This window comes from Drosophila suzukii, chromosome 3, assembly GCF_043229965.1.
Source record: "Drosophila suzukii chromosome 3, CBGP_Dsuzu_IsoJpt1.0, whole genome shotgun sequence".
In the NCBI taxonomy this organism is placed as follows: domain Eukaryota; kingdom Metazoa; phylum Arthropoda; class Insecta; order Diptera; family Drosophilidae; genus Drosophila; species Drosophila suzukii.
The window spans coordinates 60,571,482-60,592,529 of NC_092082.1; the positions used below are offsets into that span (position 1 = coordinate 60,571,482).

Consider the following 21,048-nt stretch of genomic DNA (forward strand, 5'->3'; position numbering starts at 1 on the left):
CGTCTTACTGCGTTGCAAACTTCTGACCGAAATCGTAATAGCTTCTGCAAAAGTGTAATTACAAGACCAAAAAATTCTTCAATTTAAAGTTTATTTGGTATTGTTTAAAGAAAATATCATGGGTGGCATAGATAATGACACAACTGTGTGTCTTTGTCTGTCCTTAAGTCGTTTAAGAAACATTCCGCGAATTTAAAGAGGAAACTTTGTGTGCAGCTTAAAAGTTATATGCAGAGCGCCATTTCAAGTATTAGATTAAATTCCCATGTGTTTTAACTGGGTTTTAAGCAGTCACCTTGGTGGAGCAGACCTTACCAAAAGGAAGGACGTTTTTAAGAGCTTTAACGGCAATCAGAAATTGTTATTATGCTGCTCCCAGTATCGTTCTGATTGCAACCAGTGGCTCGAGTTCGAGATTGGGCCTGTAGCCGATGTTTTTGAGTTTTATGCGGCAAAACTTACATAAGAATCCGCCCGGAGGGAAGCCGCTGATCCAACTTCTGCGGCACCGCGCACGAATCTTGTTTTATCCGCCGTGTGTTCCTTTTTTGGGTTGGTTCTCAATGTTTTTACAGCGCCGGCAGTTATTCATGTCCGGTTTCATGGACAGGGAACTGCTGAGGGGAAGGGGGAGGCTTGGTTGGGGCGTGTGACACATGTAACGCCTGCAGCGTCTTACAACATTTTTTAACATTCTCGCTCTTTTATCATTTGCTACCGACTTTGTTATTCTTTTTTGCGTGTTTTCGTTTGTGCGCCTTTTAACTGGATGTGAGCAGAAAGTAGTGCTATTTTTTGGTATACTTGTACTACTAAAGAATAAAAATAAAAGTCAATTCATATTACTAAAAGTTCCTAAAATGTTACACCTCATTCGCTTTGATGAACAATGTCGCTGTGGACGGCAGTCCACGTAGTGACGAATCGCACCGGGAGAGTGCTTGAGGAGTCTACTAAATATAGCTGCTGAATTGAAAATCAAACACTGATTGAAAGGTATTATTATTCTCTTAAAATTTCATGAGTCTATTGGTTCAAGAAAAATAATGGTAAAAGTATAAAACAAAAATACAAATTTTGTAAACTAGAGCTGGGAAGACCGGTGGAGCCGAATGAAATTTTTATTTATTTTTAATTTATTTTCATTTTTGTTTTATTTTTGTCAAACTATCCCAATCACAAATTAAAAGGTATCAAATTTGTAAGATTTTTAATAATTTTCAAATTGAAATCTACAGTGGCTCACAGTTTAAATGATGCAGTGCATACTTTAACTTTGACGATTAAAATTTACCTCTATTATAATATTTAAATCGTGTTAATGACTGGGCTAAACGCTTAAAAACGGAACGTTTTTACATCACAGCTTATTTGATGCAGTTTTATAAAAATGCACCATTTTTTATGAGTTTTTTATACACTGGTCGGCATACGTATTTTGACAAAACAAAAGTTAAGTATACTCGAAATTTGAACTTACTTCTTGTAAACTTTTGGCATCAATGGAAAGGTAATTTAAATGCCGTTTGAATGATACAATACATTTCTTAACCCATTCAGTACTTATTGAAAAGGACGAATTTGTGTAAGCATCTACTTTTAAACTTTTTTCCTCGACTTGAAAACTTAAATTTTTTGATGCAAAAAGTTTTTTTAAACAAAAATAATAGTAACTGCAAAAAGAATTTTTCAAAACTCATTTTTCTTATATTTTTTTTATCTTTTGAAGGTAACAATGATCCCGATCGCCTTGGAACTGAGAGACTAGTTTGCGGAGAAACGGAAAGACGGGCAGGCAGGCATAGCTAGATCGACTCGTTTAGTGATGCTGATCAAGGATATATATACTATCTGGGGTTCGAAACGTCTCTTCACTGCGCTGAACAAAGTATGCAACAAAAACACCTCTTAACAAGGTAAGGGGTCGTGACGCCTTATGATATCAAATATTGTGACGAAAATTGCTTGTACATTCGACTAAGAAACTTATACTTTCTAAAATGTTTTCATTCAATTATAAAATGGCAGTTCTATTTACCTTTGCTGTAATACTTAAAGGAGCAACTGTACTAGCATTATAATGAATATATATATTTCCGTTGGCAAGGAGAAATGCAATTGGTTACTGTATGCCGTATTTAAGTATATCAGTTTTTCTGGGAATTTACATAAAGTATGCGAAGTTAGACATCCAAAATTCAACCTACAAACTTTTTTTAGATGTCGGGCTTTAAATAATCAATATATTACAACAAATATTTATTTTTCGTATCTGTATACCGCGCTACTAGCGGGTTTTTCCAATAGTCGTAGATCAAAAGTTTTCTATCTCGAGCACCAAAGAAGTCCCCAAACCAAAAAATGAACTCTTACAATCCCACAAACATTTTTCTTTTTTAAAGTCCTCCAAAATCTTCATTTTCGAAATTTCGAAAAATCTTCATTAACAAATGAGGTGTTAATCGACGTATAACAATTGTGCTAGGCTTATAACGTGGGTTATCCCCCCCGGCCTCAATAGACCAACAAAACAATTGAAATTTTGAAAGTTTTGGTATGCAATCCTTTTAGTTTTTGCGATACCTTTCTAGTGGTATCAGGATCACTAACCGAGTCAGCGATCTGAATTCTGTGATCTATGAGAGCTAGAGAGTTACGGTTCTAGATTTAGATTCCTTTAATTTTTGTTGAAGCGTGCCGAGTGTGTGAGAAGAAAGTTTATTTATTTTCGTCACAAAATTTGATGTCAGTTGTTTTGTATGTTGAAGGTGCGATAGTTTTTGTTTTAAGCATCAATCATATAATTGGCCTACTTTCCCAAAAGTCGTAGAACTGAAGTTTCATATATAGAACTGTTTAAAAGAGTTTAAACGAGTTTGAATCCGCGCATACAAAACTCAGTGCTTAGGCGGGTTTAGTTGTTCTGAAATGGTAAAAATCGCCATTGTTGTTGATTATTAACTTGCAATCGTGACTTTTTACAACATTATATGTCAATAGTTTAGGAGTCTCCAAGGCTTTACGGCTTGGAGCTTAGATGACCATCTGTCCGTCTGTCTTGCATGCAGATTTCTGATCTTCTTGCGCAGCGCAAGTTTGTTTCAACAGGGTTCCACGCCCACAAACCGCCCACAAACTTTAAAAAATCGTAATCATGAACGCGGTTATCTCGGAAACTATCAAAGATAGAGAATTGGGATTTCTGATTAAGATTCCGCAGCCTTGTACGCAGTGTACGTTTGTTACGCGAATATGCGACGCCCACTCTAACGCCCACAAACCGCAAAAAACAGTTCAATGCTTGGTCAGTTAGTGGTTCTGGTCTGGTAAATGTGGCCATTTTTGTTTAATAATCGGACTAAACATTTTTTTCTAAACATTTTTAAACGATTGTACTTAAACAAATCATGTGCACAGTTTTTCAAAATACCTCTCCAAAGACGTATAGCACATGCTTGTAGCTTTAGTAGTTCACAGGCGTTTCGCGTTCGCTTTATGTAGCTAAAGTTTCTTATGTTAAACGGTTTAACATCATTAAAAATTTTATCCCCTAAAATCTTGTTTTGCGTGTAACTTTTGAACGGAATATCGGATTTTAACAAATCAGGTGTCATCCGACGCGTATTTTGAGTGAAAATACAACTGAAGTGGTAGACATGAGCATTTATCCTCAACGCCCCAACAAATAATTTTAGATTAATTTTCAAATTTTTTTTTAACGTGTAGCTATCTGTTGTAAGGCGACGAAACTGAGCGTTGTTGTACTGGTTGTTTTTGTTTTGGTTGATGCTCTGTTGTTTATTGCCGTCACAGCTGTTGGTTGTGTGTGTGCGAATGTGTTTGTGTGGGTGGTGGGTGGTTTGTTTTTTCCTTCCGTGTCGCTTGTTGTTGTGAAAAGATTAGCAAGCGCAAAGGAAAAACATAACCTTGGGGGCGTCTGCACAAAATTCGCAACACGAACGAAATAGTTCTCAACATTTGGGCCGGGAAAGTTGATTTTCTTTGTAATGTTGCTGCTGACCGGCCTTTCTGTGTCGTAATTGCGGGCAAAAAGAAAAGTTTGGCCGTTAGTTGGTTATTATTTGTGATATCGTTGGTTGTGCGTCTGATTTTTGTGAATTCCGATCGACATTAATCAGAGTTGCTAGTATACCATTGGCTTACATCAATTTCAGATGTGTGGATTGGTTAAAATTGAGTTTCAAGGATTTGTTTTTGATCTAAAAACCAGAGGTCGCATAAGAGGGATGGTTGTATATTGGCTTACTTGGTAATAAATTTTTAAATTAATATTTTACATATGAGTGAGAATTGAAAATCAGTTCACAATTTCACCTGCAAGGTTATAAAAAAAGCTCCATAGTGGCACCCAAAATCTAAAAACATTTCCATCGCCGAAATTATGCAAATTTTGTTGTGCTCCACCAACGCACACACATTTATACTTAACGAAGATACATACCTTAGGGTATGAAAATGATTGGAACTTTTCGTGTTCTCAGCTTGGCACTTATCATTAGAATATAGGAACATAAATATGTATGTGCTTTATACAATGTACATAAGAATTTACGTATACATTTATTGTTATCTATGAGCGAACTTTGAAAACAAAAAGGTGGCTTCCATATACCCTACGCTTTAAAATAACTTTGACCATGTGAAAACCAAAGAAATAGTTAGGCGAGGTAACAAATGTTGTAATGAAAGTGGAAGAAATTGTTAGGATTTTCTTTTACGATTTGAGATTTGTTTTTCCTTTCGCCCACACACATACATACATACGTAACTCAAATTATGAATATATGTATCTATAAACTTGGCAGGGGGATTTTCGTTTCAGTCTTAAACAAAATCAACGTTGAAAGCTATTTGCATATTGACGAAATTGCAAAAGCGCTTCTCGCTTCTTAACGTTTTCATTCGCATTTTATTTGATTTTCTGTTGCTCCCTTCTTCGTCTCTTTTTCTCTTGGCCCTTCTTTATACATATATATACCCCCCCTCCTTTTGCTTATCTAAGTCGCCAACTTGCGCGAACAGCAAAAAAGCAAAACAGCACTTAAAGCGGGAAAAGGTAATCAATGAAAATATCTGATGGATCTGCTTCAATTTGGAGAATATTTTAGGGAATAAGGGTAAAAAATGCTGACGTAAATTTAGAAATTTATAAACTGCTTTTGTTTATAAAAAAAAGGGTATTACAATTCGCTGTAGGGGCTGTCTTAATATTACGCAATCATTGTTTTGCCGATTTTTGTGATTTTTGGCGCATGAAATCAATTTCTGGTACAAAAAGTTTCATTTGTTACACGTGAGTAATCATTTGACTAGCACACCACCCCACACTCCCTATGTGATTGCGTAATACATGGACAGCCTCGTATTTGTTTCATACGAAGCACTTATCAAAGCCAATGCACAAAAAGATGAAATTTGTTCTTAGTTGGTACATTTTTAAATATTTTTTAAGACCTTTAAAGAATTTGTAAGCAATTTATATAATTATAGTTTCTTGAAACGAGTCATTTTATTTGTTTTCTGTTAAGCACTAAGGGTACCAAAAGGAAGTATATAATGGAGTGAAAGTATGGCCTTAAAAGTGTCACACAAAAAGTCCCCTCCGATGCCCACAGATCCTTAAAACACGATGTGGCTTTATCCGCCTTCAATGGCAAACAGCCAAGGACTCAACACACACGCAAGCGAGGCTAAATGAAATTAGTTGACAGCCAGATTGTCGCAATAAGCCATTCCCGAAGAAAGCCGAAGAAGTTCTAGTCCAGTGAACTAGGAAAAAGAGAGTGCTGAATATATGTGAAGCCCGAAAGGGAGGACATCCCATGTACAGCTCGAATGAAAATTCAATTAACCCAATTGGCGCAGGACTGAAGGGATGAACCTTTCCTTAAGAGAAACCCAAAGGTACCGGCTTAAAGCCGAGGCCGCAGTGAATTAAAAACGGATTGGGAACCCTGGCGAAAAGGGTTCTTTTTCGTAACAAAAAGTCATTAAAGAAGCACACAGCGCACTTTAAAGTGCAATAAAAATGGCCAAAGCCTAGGCGAAAAACTAATAGCATTGGTAACCAAGACAAGAGCCAAGAAAAAGGCAAGAAAATAGGGAAACGCTAAAGAAGGAAAAACAATTTGTTGCGTGCGCATAATTAAATTTCCGGACAGCTAGTGAGAATGTGAAAATATTTTGCGGATCTGAAATGAAATTGCAAAATGTTTATGGTCGGAGAAAAGGGACTTCTGCTCCATCCGCTGAAAATGTATGCAAAGGACACTCCGTGCAGACAAACAAACAATTTGGCTGCATAAATTTCCGGGCACTCGCCCAAAACTTTGGGCTTGTAGTCGTACCCAACTAATGAGTGGACCACAAGAAAACTCCTTTTCAGTTGTGTTTGAGTTCGTGGCATTCGCCGACTGTACATGTCACTTGGGTTCCGCCCTGCCAGCGTCAGCTTAAAAGACAGGAAAATAGGAAAACAAAAATTAAAAAGCACTTAAAAAGGGTCAAAAGTAACTTCTGCATTTTTTCTTTTAAATTCAAAATCGAACATATAACAATGGATTGAATAAATAGTTTAATCACGTAAAGATATTCTGCTCCTGAATCACCTTCTAATTTATTCATGCTTATACGTAATAGTCTAGTGCTATTCCAATCTGAAACGCATTTTAAGTAATTGCAAAGAGAACCTGGTTTCACGATGATGCCAAGCATCCAAAATCTTCTCATCCCATTAAATACTTTACATTTCTTTAAATGTTTAGATAAGTAGATGTTAATCAATCGCCTGACTGTAAGACTGATGTTTATAAGGTTTTTCCGAGTATAGAAACCGGTTGATACAGCCACGACTAACAAAACTTAGGGCCATTCACATAGTTATTTTCTAAAAGGACAGATATCCGGATAACGCCGTTTGATAAGATAAAATGGCTAAATGGCAGCACTGCTAGGGTTAGGTAAGATGCCTAGACCTGAAGCAGAACTAATTCCATCCATCCCATGTTCAAATGTTTTTTCTTTCGAAAGAAAGTTTGGAAAATATTAATTTTCCTTTAAAATATTAGGTATACGCTTCGTGTTGTTGGCAGCAAACATCCGCTCCGTTTTCTAATTGAAATACCACCAAACTATGCGTAAAACTAGTTGAGCAAAGTTTTTGCTGCTCTCCAGAAGGAAAACAGCGCCAAATGCATAAAGGCTGTTGGCCAAAAGTGGCGTGTCCGCTAAACATGAAAGGTTTGCCTCTGCAGACTGCAGTTGCTGCTGCCAAAACATCTGGGCCACGTGCTCCACCATGTCCCGCTGGCTCATTTACATTCCAAATGGAAACTGCGGAACTGTCGCACATTTCCTGCCAACGTGTGAAAACTTTTAATTCGGCACGAGAACTTTGCATTTTTAGTGGTAAACGAGCAAGCCATAATCACGTTGAAAGTGCTTTAATGAATTAATTTGAGTGCGACATTGACATATCGCAGGCGATAATAAGTGGTCACGAGTGTGTGTATCTGGCGGGTACGGTCCGAGTTAAAGGATTCCATCGTCAAGTCTTTTTCCTAACGAAATGCGATTACCGCTTTTTCTGGCGAAAATCAGTACGCTGCTTTGTGGCAGCTGGCCAAGTGGAAGGGTCGAGAAATGGAGATACACAGATACTGCGCTGGATCAGAGATAATTCACCGACCGCACTTGCAGATTGCAAAGTGTGTGACAAGTTTATGACTTTTTATATCTTCTGCCTTTGTGTCAGAAACTCAGGAGGACCCTCCGTGCCTCCAACCCGTATGTAATGAGCTGCCGCCCCATTAATATTTTTGCTGCTTGACATCTCGGTTTCCATGTCGGTTCCCTTGTGGTTAACCCAACGTTTTAATGAGTTCGTTGAACCTGCATGCGTGACATTAATTATGCAGGAAGAGCATTCACGTTACAGCTATCAAAAGGGTCAACCGGGAAAACACTTAAATAAAGTTGGTAAAGAGATCGTCGTTCAAATATCAAAAGTCCTATTTGTAAATTGATAATGTTGTTACCTATTATTCCTCTTCCAAGTATTTATTTTAATGACGAACCATTTAAATTAATGTTGTACGGAAAAGGGTAAGAGTTCCCCAACCAATGAAACTCCCCTTAGCACGACTTTGCGCATCCCTTACTTAGCTGAAGCTGGCTTTTTTCGAGCCTTATTCCTTTGCCGTTAAATAACTTTATTCTGTGTTGACCTCGCATTTCCCATTTGCATACCACATATCTCTTTCAAGTTAGCTCGCATAAGCCAACCCGTCTAGGAAATCTCTTTTCGGCACTTTTACAGACCCATGTCGTGCTTTTGAGCCAGCCAAGTTTGACCCTTTCACTTCCAACCAACACGCCCATTTTGGGGGTGTTCCCCGTGGCAGCCGAAAATGAATTTTCCTCAGTTCAAAAGGGAGCAAAAACAAACAAAGGAAAAGTAAAGTTGAAGAGGGACCAAGTCGCCTGTGATATTTTGAAGACTTCGTGCTCTGCTATCCAGCGCATTTCCCAAATTTACGTGTTCATTTATTGCTCTGGTGCTTTGTTGCCCTACCCCAAGTCTTGATTCTGCTCCTGGTTCCCGAATGCTGTGTATTACGGAGCCTATACAAAATGGCGCCCTCAACTGGTTTTGGCTTTTCCTGAGTCCTAACTTTGAATCTGGGTTTGTTTACGGCTTTCCAAAATTAAACTGTTTGTCTTGATGCTTTTTCCCAGGTCTTATCCGAACGGGAGCAATTTGCGATGCTCGCCGTTTTGTTAACGCTTTCAACTGCAATTTTGATTCCGAGAAAGTATTTAATGAAAGGTATTTATTTGCAAAGGCTTATTTGTGTTGACTCGCCAACAGCGGCATCAGCACACCGACCTTCGGGGGCATCCGCTAATTAGGCGCACTTAATGTCATCGTCAGCGCCCAGTCCTTGCCGTTCCCCGCGCCTCTCCACGGGATCCGGGCTCCTCAAGGCGTGTCCTGGAAATAACTGACCGCCATTGGAGGGGTGGCTTTCAAACCGGTCTTTACCCTGCTGCGAACGACTGTAGTCAACATAATAGCGCCTAAGATATTGCATATACACCCAAAAAAAATGAGTGTCAATTTAATAAGTGTGGGTGAAAATGACAAACACCTAGGATCAAATTTTTGGGGTCAATTTGATCCTAAATAAGTGTCAAAAGCATACTACATTATATTATAAATCTTATTTTACTCTAAATAATGTATTTTTAACAACATCCGTAAATACTTCGATACCGATAAAAGCTTTCGAACTTTGCTAAGTATCGCTTTTAATGGCATTTGAACATAGTACCCGCTGGAGACGTTGTGCGATAGACCAACTGGTAAGGTGTCTGTCTCTGATGCGAAATGTCCCAGGTTCGAGTATGCGCCAGTGCGTAGTACGCTGTGAAATTTTAAAGAATATTACCTAACATATTCTTATCAATTGTAATAACAAATTTGTATTTAAAACGTTTTCAGATTTCAAAATAAAAAAATTAATAAATTTACACATTTACTACATTTTTTATATTGCGGCAGAATGCTTTTTGTGACAAAAAGCTTTTTGGTAAAAAATACTTCTGCCAAGTCTCAAAGTGATTCTATATTATGGTCAATTTGATGACTATCATATCAGAGATTTTTTGACACTCAATAGGGTCACACTGACACCAAAATATGGTCATATAGATGGATTATTTTGTATACATAAACGTGCACTACTGCGTATAGCACATAGGATTTTAATCATCAGAACGTTTTTATAATAATAAATTACAATATTAACGAATTAATGGTTCCCCCACAAAAATGCTGTCTACCGAACAGGTAGGTATGATCCGAGGCAATCGTCTTTAACGTTTCGATGTTTAAGAAATAAAGTACATTTAATTTGAATGGGACGGATTGTTATATTTAATATTAAATTAAAAGTGTCTACCTTACACACTTGCGATTGAAGGTTAGTTCAATTATTTCAACTGCAATTATATATGCTTACACACAAAAAATGTTCTTAGTCAACTTGGCCAATGCCGGTAGGTACATTTTTAACTATAAAATATAGGACTTACCATTTAAATAGATATATGTGTATCTGTTTTTGTTTTGTTTACTATTTAATATTTAAATTACTATTAACCTAGTCTCGTTTTGATGTGTGTATTTCGTTATAGCAACAGAAAATAGTTAATAAACTAACTAAAACAGTTACCCTAACGTTACCTTCTACACAAAAGTATGCAACAATAACTTTTCAAGTTTTTCCCAATGTGATGTTTATAATTTCCAACTGGGTCTAACTCTGAAACTTTAAGACTTAGAACGTATGTACTGTAAAGTTTTCAATATACTTCCACCTTAGCTGAAAGTCAAGTGCAAACCACACCTTTAAAAGGTATAGGATGAACTTACATTTGGAAAAGATAATTTGAAATTTTTTTTTATTTTACTTATAAATTACCATGCCTTACCTAATTTTATCAATTTTGTAATTATATATTTACTAAGAACAAATTTCCATTTATTATTATATTACACTTTTAAAAAGGTGCAAAACTATTTTTAAAGAAACCCTTACGACAACATATTTTGTAATTGTAACTATTTAATGGGTCAAATCGAAACTTTAATGGGTTCGCCCCGTTTTACTATAGGTAAATTCTACCAAGCAGTTTTTTGTGTGCAGGTACAATTAAGCATCTGCTGGATGCCTGGCACCTGCTCAGACTGCATAAATCAAGGTCTGGACTTCCTTAATTTATCCTCGGCTCCGACCCTAATTTTACTGAAGACTGTTAATTGCCCCAGGACGGGCGAGAAACTACAAGACAGCGACATGGGGTAATTGGCATTCATAATCATTATCAATCCTTGGTGACAGCTCTGATATTGAAGGTATTTATTGTCATTGGCATTGGCTATTCAAACACTGGGTTAAATAAATAAGTTTATGACTGAAAATTCATGTCAGAACGAGCAAACAAAAAGCTTGACTACAGAGTTTTTGTTTAATTTCAAAAGATAACTCTCCATCATCAACAGGAAAGCAATCCATCCTTAATGAACGCGTTTGCCAGACATTATTAATTTTTAAATGCATATTTAAGTTAATTACGGCAATTAAATTGAGTGCACTTTATATCCATATATACACAAATAAGCCCTTTGGACAAATTGGCCAACGAAATACTTAATTGGACCAAAACCACATAGTTGTCGATTTGACCCAACTCTTGCCTAACTCTTCCCTCAAAAAGGTAGGACCGACACATTAACAAACTATTTTTTATAGTAAGGTTATTAAACCAAAGGAACTTAGTTCGCTAATTTGTTTATAGTATATAAATGCATTCACAAAATACAATTTATAGTTACGCCACTGTAACATAGTTAGTTATAAATACTATAAAAGGGGACAGTGGAATATTTCCATTTTCAAAAAAAGATTACATTTTACAGCTTTTAATGATTTGGTATGCAATTGACTTCCAAATCCAGTCCAGCTTAAGCCATTTTTGGCGAGCCGTTAGGTATTGACAATAAAATGAGGATGGCATTCTGCTGTAATAAACTTACACTGCGCAAGAATCGGGTAATCAAGAACAAATATATATGTTTTATAGGGTCATAGGTTGATATGCAAAGTCGTCCTATCCTATATTTAAGATAGTAAGTTTACTTCTTTAACAAATTTAAGTAGAATAGTAGTTACTAAGTAACGGTTATGTAATAGTCGAAGTACTCGATTAGCGTTCTTCCTTGCATTTGGGCTTTTTAATTTATCCAGGACCTTATTTACTGATTGGACCTTATTTAAATTAGCAGAAGTAAAACACATTCCCAGGAGGGGCTGTTCCTTTCTGCCGTTCAAGCTGCAATCGCATAACAACTTACAGAATTCGGAATACATTGGAATTTTTGTGAGGGCGTGGCTAAACTGTAGTTATTAACGATACGCTTATGCGGTTGCTGCGGCAATTCTTCGTACTTTGCAGTTCGTTGGGGGGGAGTGGGCAATTGGGCATGGCAGGGCATTAAATCATATTTGATGAATTATCACTGGAAGCGAGCAGCGAGAACGAAAACAACAAGTGCAGACAAACAAGTTTGTATCTTTGGAATAGTGCACTAAGGCAAAAAACAATGGACGACGCAGCATTCCTCTGTTCTCGAAGTTATGCACATCCCTTCAGCACCTCCTACGCATCGAAAATTCCACTCAGTCTGCTTTAGAATTTATATAGCTCCAGCTCTACTTTCGTATACTTACAGCGTGATTTAATTTTTAAAAATTGTGACTGCTTCTGTTTCCGTTTCCCCTGTTTCCGCGCTTTCCATCGTCCTTTCGTGTGAGTATGCGCGGCATTGCGAGTCTGCCTTTTTCCATTTTGTTTTTCAATTCCATTCAGCTTTCCCTAATACGGCATTAAAACAGATTGCAGTGCGAGGGCATGTGTGTGTGTGGAGTAAACAAGTGTGCTCGGCAATACAATGCGTGCCAGCGAATTAGATGCAGATATGCAGATGGGTGCCGAATGTGAAACGGATATGTGGGTCAGCGATGGAGCAAACAGCTTTCGATTTTTCGCTCTCTCTTCTAATGGAAAAAGTCAACACTTCAGTGCATAACCGCATCGTAAACAACTGCATATTACTCTTGCAGACAAAAAACAATCTCAAAGCGCACGGTTTAAAAAATAATTTCAAAATAGGAGACATAAAAATGTAGCATACACAGAAAAAAAAGAACGATACCCGTTGGATATTGCTTCCTTAATTTTCTCGAAGATTAAAGTTAATAAGTTAATAAGTACGTAACAGGTAGAAGAAAGCATTGTCGACACTATAAGGTAAATATATTCTTTATCACGGTCCCTACCCGAGCCGATGTAGCCATTTCCGTCTGTCCCTCTGTCCGTGAGAACTTTTTGATCTTGAAAACTAGGGACAGTAGACACTATCGATATTATCGATACTATCGAAATCTTAGAAAGTAAACGACAAATTATAAAAAAATAAAAATAAATTAAACAGATTTTTTAATATTTATTCTTACAAAAAATCAATCTAAAAACTCTTTTTTATTCTACAAAAGTACCAAACAAATTGTTTTGCTGAGCGGTATAGGGCCCAAGCCATACATGTTTCCTAAATTTCAAACCCATCGATAGTATCGATAGCGCAATCGATCGATTTGATTTGAGACTTGACATGCAGATTCCTAAGCTTCTGATTCAGCGCAAGTTTTTTATCCCAACTTTCCACGCTTCGGACACGCCCGACTAGAGTCAGAAATTTAAAAATATTATGAAGGGCAAACAATTTGTTTTATAATTTGGATTTCATAGGCAAACATAAATGAAAGCTTAAGAAATGTAGCCACTGTACAGGGAAATTAAAAACTACCACCGAAAAAGTTTAATAAATAATGTTATAGTCCGCTTATTGTGTACCACATAAATTAAGAACATACGAAAGCATTTTACATATGCATATGAACGCTTAAGGCTGCAAATTTGAATAAATATTCAATCCAATAAAGGACACGTATTATGATGTTATTCGCCCATTCCCAAAATTTCGCAACGGAGTTATGCCTAATTCGCATTTGCCGAAAAATATGAAAAAATGTTAAGGCGTACAAAAGCGGGAAATACATCCGAAAAAGAAAATTTAAAAAAATGCATTGGCAGCCTACAAATGATGTTTTAAAAGATTTTCAGTTGATTTGCAACGGGGAGGGCAGAAGCAAGAGCTAAAAGCTCCTAATACAAAATAATTTGAATTAAAGAAGAAACCGTAAACGATGTTAAAACCAGGCGGGAAGAGGAAAAATTAACATAAAATATTTGTAAAGCCGCTTGGGTCAAATGAAAGGCGGCCAACCTGAATGGGTTTGGCCGAGCCCATCATTTTATTACCATTCCATTCGGGTCTTTAATTTCAATATTGACTTTATTTAAACATAACCTTAAATATAAAAGTTTGGCACGGTCAAGCACTCCCTCCCTATGCAATATACTTTTCTCGCAAATCGACGAAATCACTGAAAAATATATTAATTGTTTAGTTTAAAATATTTCTAATTTTATAAAATAAGTGCTTAAGACTCGAAAGATTTCGCTGACTCTTTGACCATTCCACTCCACCATTGTGACGTGATAATAAAACAAGAAAGGAAGATAACTTCTAACTGAAATCTTTATATCTCCTGCAAGGGTATAACAATTAAAGGGTGACATTATAGTTGTAAAACAAGAGAAAACACTGTAGTCGATGGCCTCGACTATTAGATACCCGTTACTCTGCTTTTTTCACTAAGAAGGTGCGATATTACCTCATGAAGAGGTGTGTTTGTTTGATAGATATGGACATGAGGCTTTCAAATAGAAACAAGAGAAATCAGATACCCGTTACTTAGCTTAAGGGAGTGCGAGAGGAATGGAAATATGCTGAAGACAATTCTGCTTTTTTCACTAACACTTTCTTCTATAGCGCCAACAATCAACTATTGATATTTATACCCGTTACTCGTAGAGTAAAAGGGTATACTAGATTCGTCGGAAAGTATGTAACAGGAAGAAGGAAGCGTTTCCGACCCCATAAAGTATATATATTCTTGATCAGGATCACTAGCCGAGTCGATCTAGCCATGTCCGTCTGTCCGTCTGTCCGTCTGTCCGTCTGTCTGTCCGGATGAACGCTGAGATCTCGGAAACTATGAGAGCTAGGCTATTGAGATTTCGCGTACAGATTCCTGAGCTTCTTACGCAGCGCAAGTTTGTTTCAGTAGACTGCCACGCCCACTCTAACGCCCACAAACCGCCCAAAACTGTAACTCCTAAAGTTTAGATGCTAGACAGAAAATTTTAACTGAAATGTATTGTTCTCATCAATACCTATCGATTGACCTAAAAAAAGTTTGCCACGCCCACTTAAACGCCCACAAACCGCGAAAACCTGTGACGCCCACAATTTGCATGCTAGATACAAAATTTTAACTGAAATGTATTGGTGTCGTCAATACCTTTCGATTGATCCAAAAATAAATTTGACACGCCCACTCTACCGCCCATAACGCTTAAGTCTGTCTACCGCCGGTAGGTGGCTCATTTTAATCTCGCTTTGCTGCTTGCATATCCCCATTTCCCTTTGAGTAACGGGTATCTGATAGTCGAGGTACTCGACTATAGCGTTCTTCCTTGTTTTTTTTTATTATATCTTTTAAATGGTCCGATTTCAATAATTTTTTGCAAGTAGTATTGATAGTAAGAAATCTCATTTAGATTTAAACAGGAAGTTAAAATATGTAGGCGTTTTAGTATTAAAGTCGTTTGTGGGCGTTAGAGTGGGTGTGGCACCCTGCTGAAACAAACTTTGGCTGCGCAATTAGCCTTTTCCCAAAAAATGCTTGGACTTTTTATCGATAATAGCTTCATAAAACTTTTTCATGAGTGACCACGTTCGATATCGATTAATGATTAACCAAAAACTTACCTCGACAGAAAAGAAAATTAAGTCGTTAACATTTTCGTGCAATAATTTTTCATAACTTTCGAAATGGATTATCACAACAAGAGTGCATCGATGAACTTAAATCTTTGTATGGCGATGAAGCACCATCCTATAGCACTGTGAAAAGCTGGTAATGAGTATCGCTCAAAAAAGGATCATGTGGATTGGTGCAAGGACTTTTGGAAAATATACACTCATGGTGTTTCAAAAAACGATTATAAGATCGTCAAAGCTGACGAGTCTTTGATCCATCCTTATGAGCCCAAAACAAAACAGCAATCGATCGTGTGTGTCTTTGAAGACAAGCCAAATCCAACGAAAGGTGGTCGTGATAGAAGCACTTCGAGTCAAATGGTCGGTCATTTGGCGACTGTTCCGCTTGAGCAACGTAGAACGGCCGATTCTGAGTGGTACACCATAATTCGTTTGTCTGAAGACTTCGGATAATTTCGAAAAACAAACAATGGAAGACGGGTCATTGTGGATCATGAGAATACGAGCTCTCACACATCAGTTCAAACCAGAGCATTTTTTACCGGCCAAAACGTCGAATTGATGGTTCATCAGCCGTACAGCCCTGACTTTGCACCCTATGACTTCTCTTTATTCTCGCACGTCAAAAGAACAATTCGTAGTCAATGATGTTTTTATTGTAAATGCCTAAGATGTATTGGAAAATTAATAAGTCCCAAATGAGTAAAACGATTCACAATGTTTATGTAACTTTTAACCCATCTTATTTTTCTGAAGCACAAATTTAATAAAGCATCCTGTTGCATACTCAAGTGGGTAGTCAAGAAATAAGTTGTAGCTATACCCACAAGGGGGAAGTTGTAAAGACTATGAACACAAACGTCTCACTTGGCTTTTTGACAGCCTCTCGTAAAGCGCTCCAACTTGAGGACACCACAAAATTTCTAAACAAAAAGTGTCCTTTCAGAGAACTTTTTGTCTTGGGTAGGCCATGTATACATACTTATAGCGAAGAATTTGTGTATGCGCTAGGATTTATGTCGCGTGTTCAAAAATTTGGTAGGCTAGAAAACAAGCAGTCAGCACGCAGGCAAGGTTCTAGGGGCATCTTAAGTTCTTCTAAGAAGTTGGGCGTTCTTGACAAGAGCCTGAAAGCAAAGTTAGAATGAATTTTCCGAGACTGCTAAGTTGCTTCGTCCTTCAGGATTGTTACGGTGGTAGACAAGCTAGGTAACTAGGCTAAATACAATACTTAAAATATGTCGTTCGAAGGATTTCTTAAGCGAATTTCTCCAAGGCACAGTTTTAAAGGCGTGTTGAATAAACTACTTTACCAAGGTTAGTGCGTGGAATCCATATCGATAAAATATATAACGTTATACACTGTCAAGTTATCAACTAAGTCAACTCTTAGTCACTACCATTTATTTACGTTTTCCATTCAATTTGAGGACTTTTCCGCCCAAGTCTGAATGATTTTATGTTAACTGCCAAGTGGCATGCAAATGTAGACCTCAAAAAATATTATATATATGTCCTCGGACATTGTATGTTTTCCTGGAAAAAGTTATTGGGGTAATCAGTCCTGAGCAAATCAAATTCTTTTTATATGTCTGTGTGACTTTTGGGTGACTTTGAAGCACAAATACCACACATAGTTCGTTTGGCCTGGCTTTGTTTTTTAAGCTTTCTTGACTTTATTTGTATATTTTGTTTTTATCGTCGTGGCTGCTGCTTAACGAACAGAATAATTTGCATAACAAACAGTAATATTTGGCTAAAAAGGAGCTGAGAACAGCAGCCACACCAGTATCTTGGGTCAGAATACAATGTATATGCCTTGGGGCTACGTTTTGTATACGTTACTTGGCAATACAAATGATAAAATCATTTTTAACACATTTTACGTTTTGTTGGAACTGGGATACCCAATTAAACTATTTTGAGTTTCTCACATTCTTCCAGGCTGTATCCAATTATGGGCAAAAAGAATCAACTTTTTTTTGAAAAGCTAAATAAAGGATTCCGAAATCGAAAAGTTTCATTTTCAGTAATGTGTAAAACGATACGTGTTGTGTTATTTTGTACTTCAGATATATGAAAGCATAATATATAAAGCTTAATTTTTAGAAATGACTTCGGTCTGGTCTAACAATTTATGACTAGGAAAAAGTGTTCATGTGCCCAACTTCCATTTCCGACTGCGAAGCTATGAATCCCCGCTGTGGGACATGGCGTATACGTAACATAAGCTAGTGGCCTACAATTTCAAAGCATACTCACCCAAAGTGGGCCCCGATGAATGAAAGTGCGTCCGTTTGGCCTAGGAGCTCACTCGAACTCGATGCTGGAACTTTAAGCCGCTTTGAAGACTGTCGACAGCCGAAAGGCTTGTCTGGCAGGAGATTTGGCCTGTTTGAGGTCCTTTGCCCTGCTGCGACACGCGCACTTCGCTCGAGCTCACACACACGCACTTCTAGTGGGCAGGAAGTCCCTTATACCGGAGGCAATTAAAACGCTTCGGCCATTTGACTTTCTCCACGTACCACCCACTGCCATCTGGTAATTTTAAACTCAAAGGTTCATATATCCTTGACTGCCACAAGTTTCGCTGAAGAATGTAAACGTTCTTTCTTTTCGGGCTGGCACATGGCTGAAACGCTTTGTTGTGCCGCACACAAATATTCGGCAATTAAGCGCTTGGGCGGCACACGGTGCGTATGAGCGATGGCGAGCGCGGTGGAATTGGTACCGGAATGCCTAGAAGTACTCGTAATGTAAGCAGGCGTCAGCTGGCTGGCGTGTGTCATCTTTAATGGCGGCCATGGCGACGGCAAAGTTGAAGGAGCGGGAAGGTATTTCCCCGGATTGCTGTGCTGCCGGTGTTGCGGTTTGTTGTGTGATCAGATCACGTACTGGCCGGGTCAGTACCCACGACGGCGACACTTTATGGCTCCCACAAGGGACGCGTTCTCAAGTGAGCCAAGTTGGCTTTTGTAATCCTTTGGAGTCAATGTGGGCTACTACTGAGCAGTGCCGGATCCAAGATTTTGATGTTCAGGGGTTTTCAGAACACAATTTGCCGTGGCATACATTTTCTTTCACTTCTTACCCGTGTGAGGGGTATTTATCCTCAAATTTGGATCCGCGCCTGCTATTGAGGTGCTTCAAAACTGAGAAGCACGTTAGTTGAATATGACCACCTTATGGCAGGGATTGAAAACTGAAGGTGTCAACTTTCAAATGATGACACGAAATACTCTTCTAACATAAAATTAGGTGCAACTGGAGATTGTCAAAGGAGGAGTACTACAAAAAGCATTGATCGTTCGACTATAATGTGGTAAAGTATTGTTTTAGCTAAAAGTTGCGAGCATGTGTTATATGGATTGATACAAACACCCTAATGAGACCTCACAAGAAATTATTAATCATTCGACTAATGAAAATACTGATATCCGTAATTTGGCTTGTTTACGGTGCGATTGTTAAAGGTACCCCTTAAAGAGGTGTGTTTTTTTGATAGCTTAGGCTTTACTTAGCCCATATTTATTCAAAATATTTTATTAGGTTAATAATTTTTGAAGTCTTATAACATGCCTTGCTTGTTTCACACTTTTAGCACTCTTTCCTTAAATTCTCCCGGAGGAATATGGAAGGAGTGAGAAAGAAACAAATTAATTTCAACTTATTTCTCCGAAAGGGGTACATATATGTTTATTAATTGGCTTAGAAGACACCTCGTCGCGTTATCCCCAAAGTGAGTTTATCACTGTTTTCATTTCTCTAGGCAGGCTGTAATGCCCATCGAAGAGCTATTACCAGGCCAGGCACGCCCGGATTTCTCACCGCGCACCCGCCGCCCAAAATATAGCAACCCGCTGCCGACCGAGCGATCCATTCATAAAAAACTTTCACCCAGCAAAGTTAAAGCTTTAAACACTGACACACGCGATTGGGGTTTCCTGCACAGTTGCCTACTTTTTGGGGCGGCAGAAGCCTGAGAAGCCTTAATCGAAATCAGCGCGACTTGCGCCGGAACTCCGAGTGAATTTCGCACGGACACGCAACCAGACGCTCCGAGATTTGCACGGGAACTGAAACTGAAATCGAAACGGACCGAGTCTGATTGGGCCGCAGCAGCCGCCAAATGGAAGAAGCTGAGTTACTTCGGCGGCAGCGAAAGTGAAACGTAACGCATACGCAGCGTTGACCCGCTTCCCCACAGGGCCAACAGAGAGCTTTCGCCCTCGCGAGCTTTCAGAGCGGCACTCGGGAGAGCAGGACTCGGAACAGCTGACTTTTGTTTTTAATTCTGCGCCTTGCCGGGTGGCCTCCAGAATCGCTGTTGTCTGGGTCCACTTTTCTTTCGCCAAGCAGTTCTGCTTATGCAAAGTTTTGCTTGGGAATTATCAGTAAGTGGTTCTACTACACCACTATTCGCCCACGACTTCGGCTGTTGTTGACATGGCCAAGGTCACGCTAAGCCGGTTCGCCAAATATATCACTGCTTAAGCCAGCGGACATTTCATGTCAAATGTTGTCAGCCAGCCGAGCTTATATCGTTATATTAAACAAACGATTTATTGGTAGTGAAGTTCCACGAAGAAAATTAGTGTAACAATCCTAGAAGTATGTAATTCCCGAGCATATATGTCTAGATATTTCGACGTTCAGCTCACATTCCCAATGTGTTGACAACCAGTCAAAACTTGCAACTCCTAAGGAGTCGAGGTTCACCAGTCAGTATGATAAATGCTAAAAACGATGTGTTGCCAGTTTAGCTATATATTCAAGTAAAACAAAAGACGTGTCTTCCATATCACTGTGGACGGCTGTCCAAGTAGTGACGAAGCGCACCGGGAGAGTGTGCGTAGGTGACTACTATATAAAGCCGCAAACTCAGAAAAAAATCAAGTAATTGGTGCTTGATTCAAGTATTTTCGGTGTCAAAACTTCGAGGAAAGTGCAGCTTAGGAGCACGAATTTTCTAGACCGAAAATACTAGGTTTCAGAACCTTTCGGTACAATCAATAGTCATATTTATACTAAAAACAAGAACGATTTAATAATTAAGTAAGTAAGTTGCAGGCATTATTTAAAGACGAGTAATTCTTACATATATTGTTAATATAAATTTGTTTTAAATTATGGGCTAGTAAGAGATTATTGGAAACTGAAATAAACTATATATATCTAAAAAATATTCATATTTTATGTTTACTTACGACTTGCCGCTCACGGGCATTAACAGTGGGTAATTTATGCGCCCTATTAATTATATTATTAATTTCGAGTCGTATACGCATACTTTTGGAAAAATCCGCTAGTTTAGCGGAAATTTACAAAAAAGTCAGATTTGAATGCGTATAGTTTCTAAACTACTAATGCTACAGACACGTGCTATATGTGCTGGCTAATCACACTGCCTTTGTTAAATTGACTAAGTATAATAAAACGAAGTTATAGATAATATTTATTTTAACCACCTTTTGCCAACTTTTTCCGAATTGGTT

General features: G+C 38.1%; 1 protein-coding gene across 2 annotated transcripts in view; it reads right to left on the reverse strand.

Moving 5' to 3' along the window:
- LOC108011645 (uncharacterized) overlaps positions 1 to 20,635 on the reverse strand; it is a 91,808-nt gene extending 71,173 nt beyond the window's left edge. The window contains exons 1-2 of one of the 2 annotated variants that reach the window (XM_065865963.2): positions 19,514 to 20,635; positions 17,816 to 18,705 (exon numbers count right to left, since the gene is read on the reverse strand). The gene's annotated coding sequence lies outside the window, so the exon portion shown is untranslated. Of the gene's footprint in view, positions 1 to 17,815 lie in introns of both variants that reach the window. The other variant, XM_065865964.2, reaches the window with a different exon arrangement.
- Positions 20,636 to 21,048: the final 413 nt, after the last annotated feature.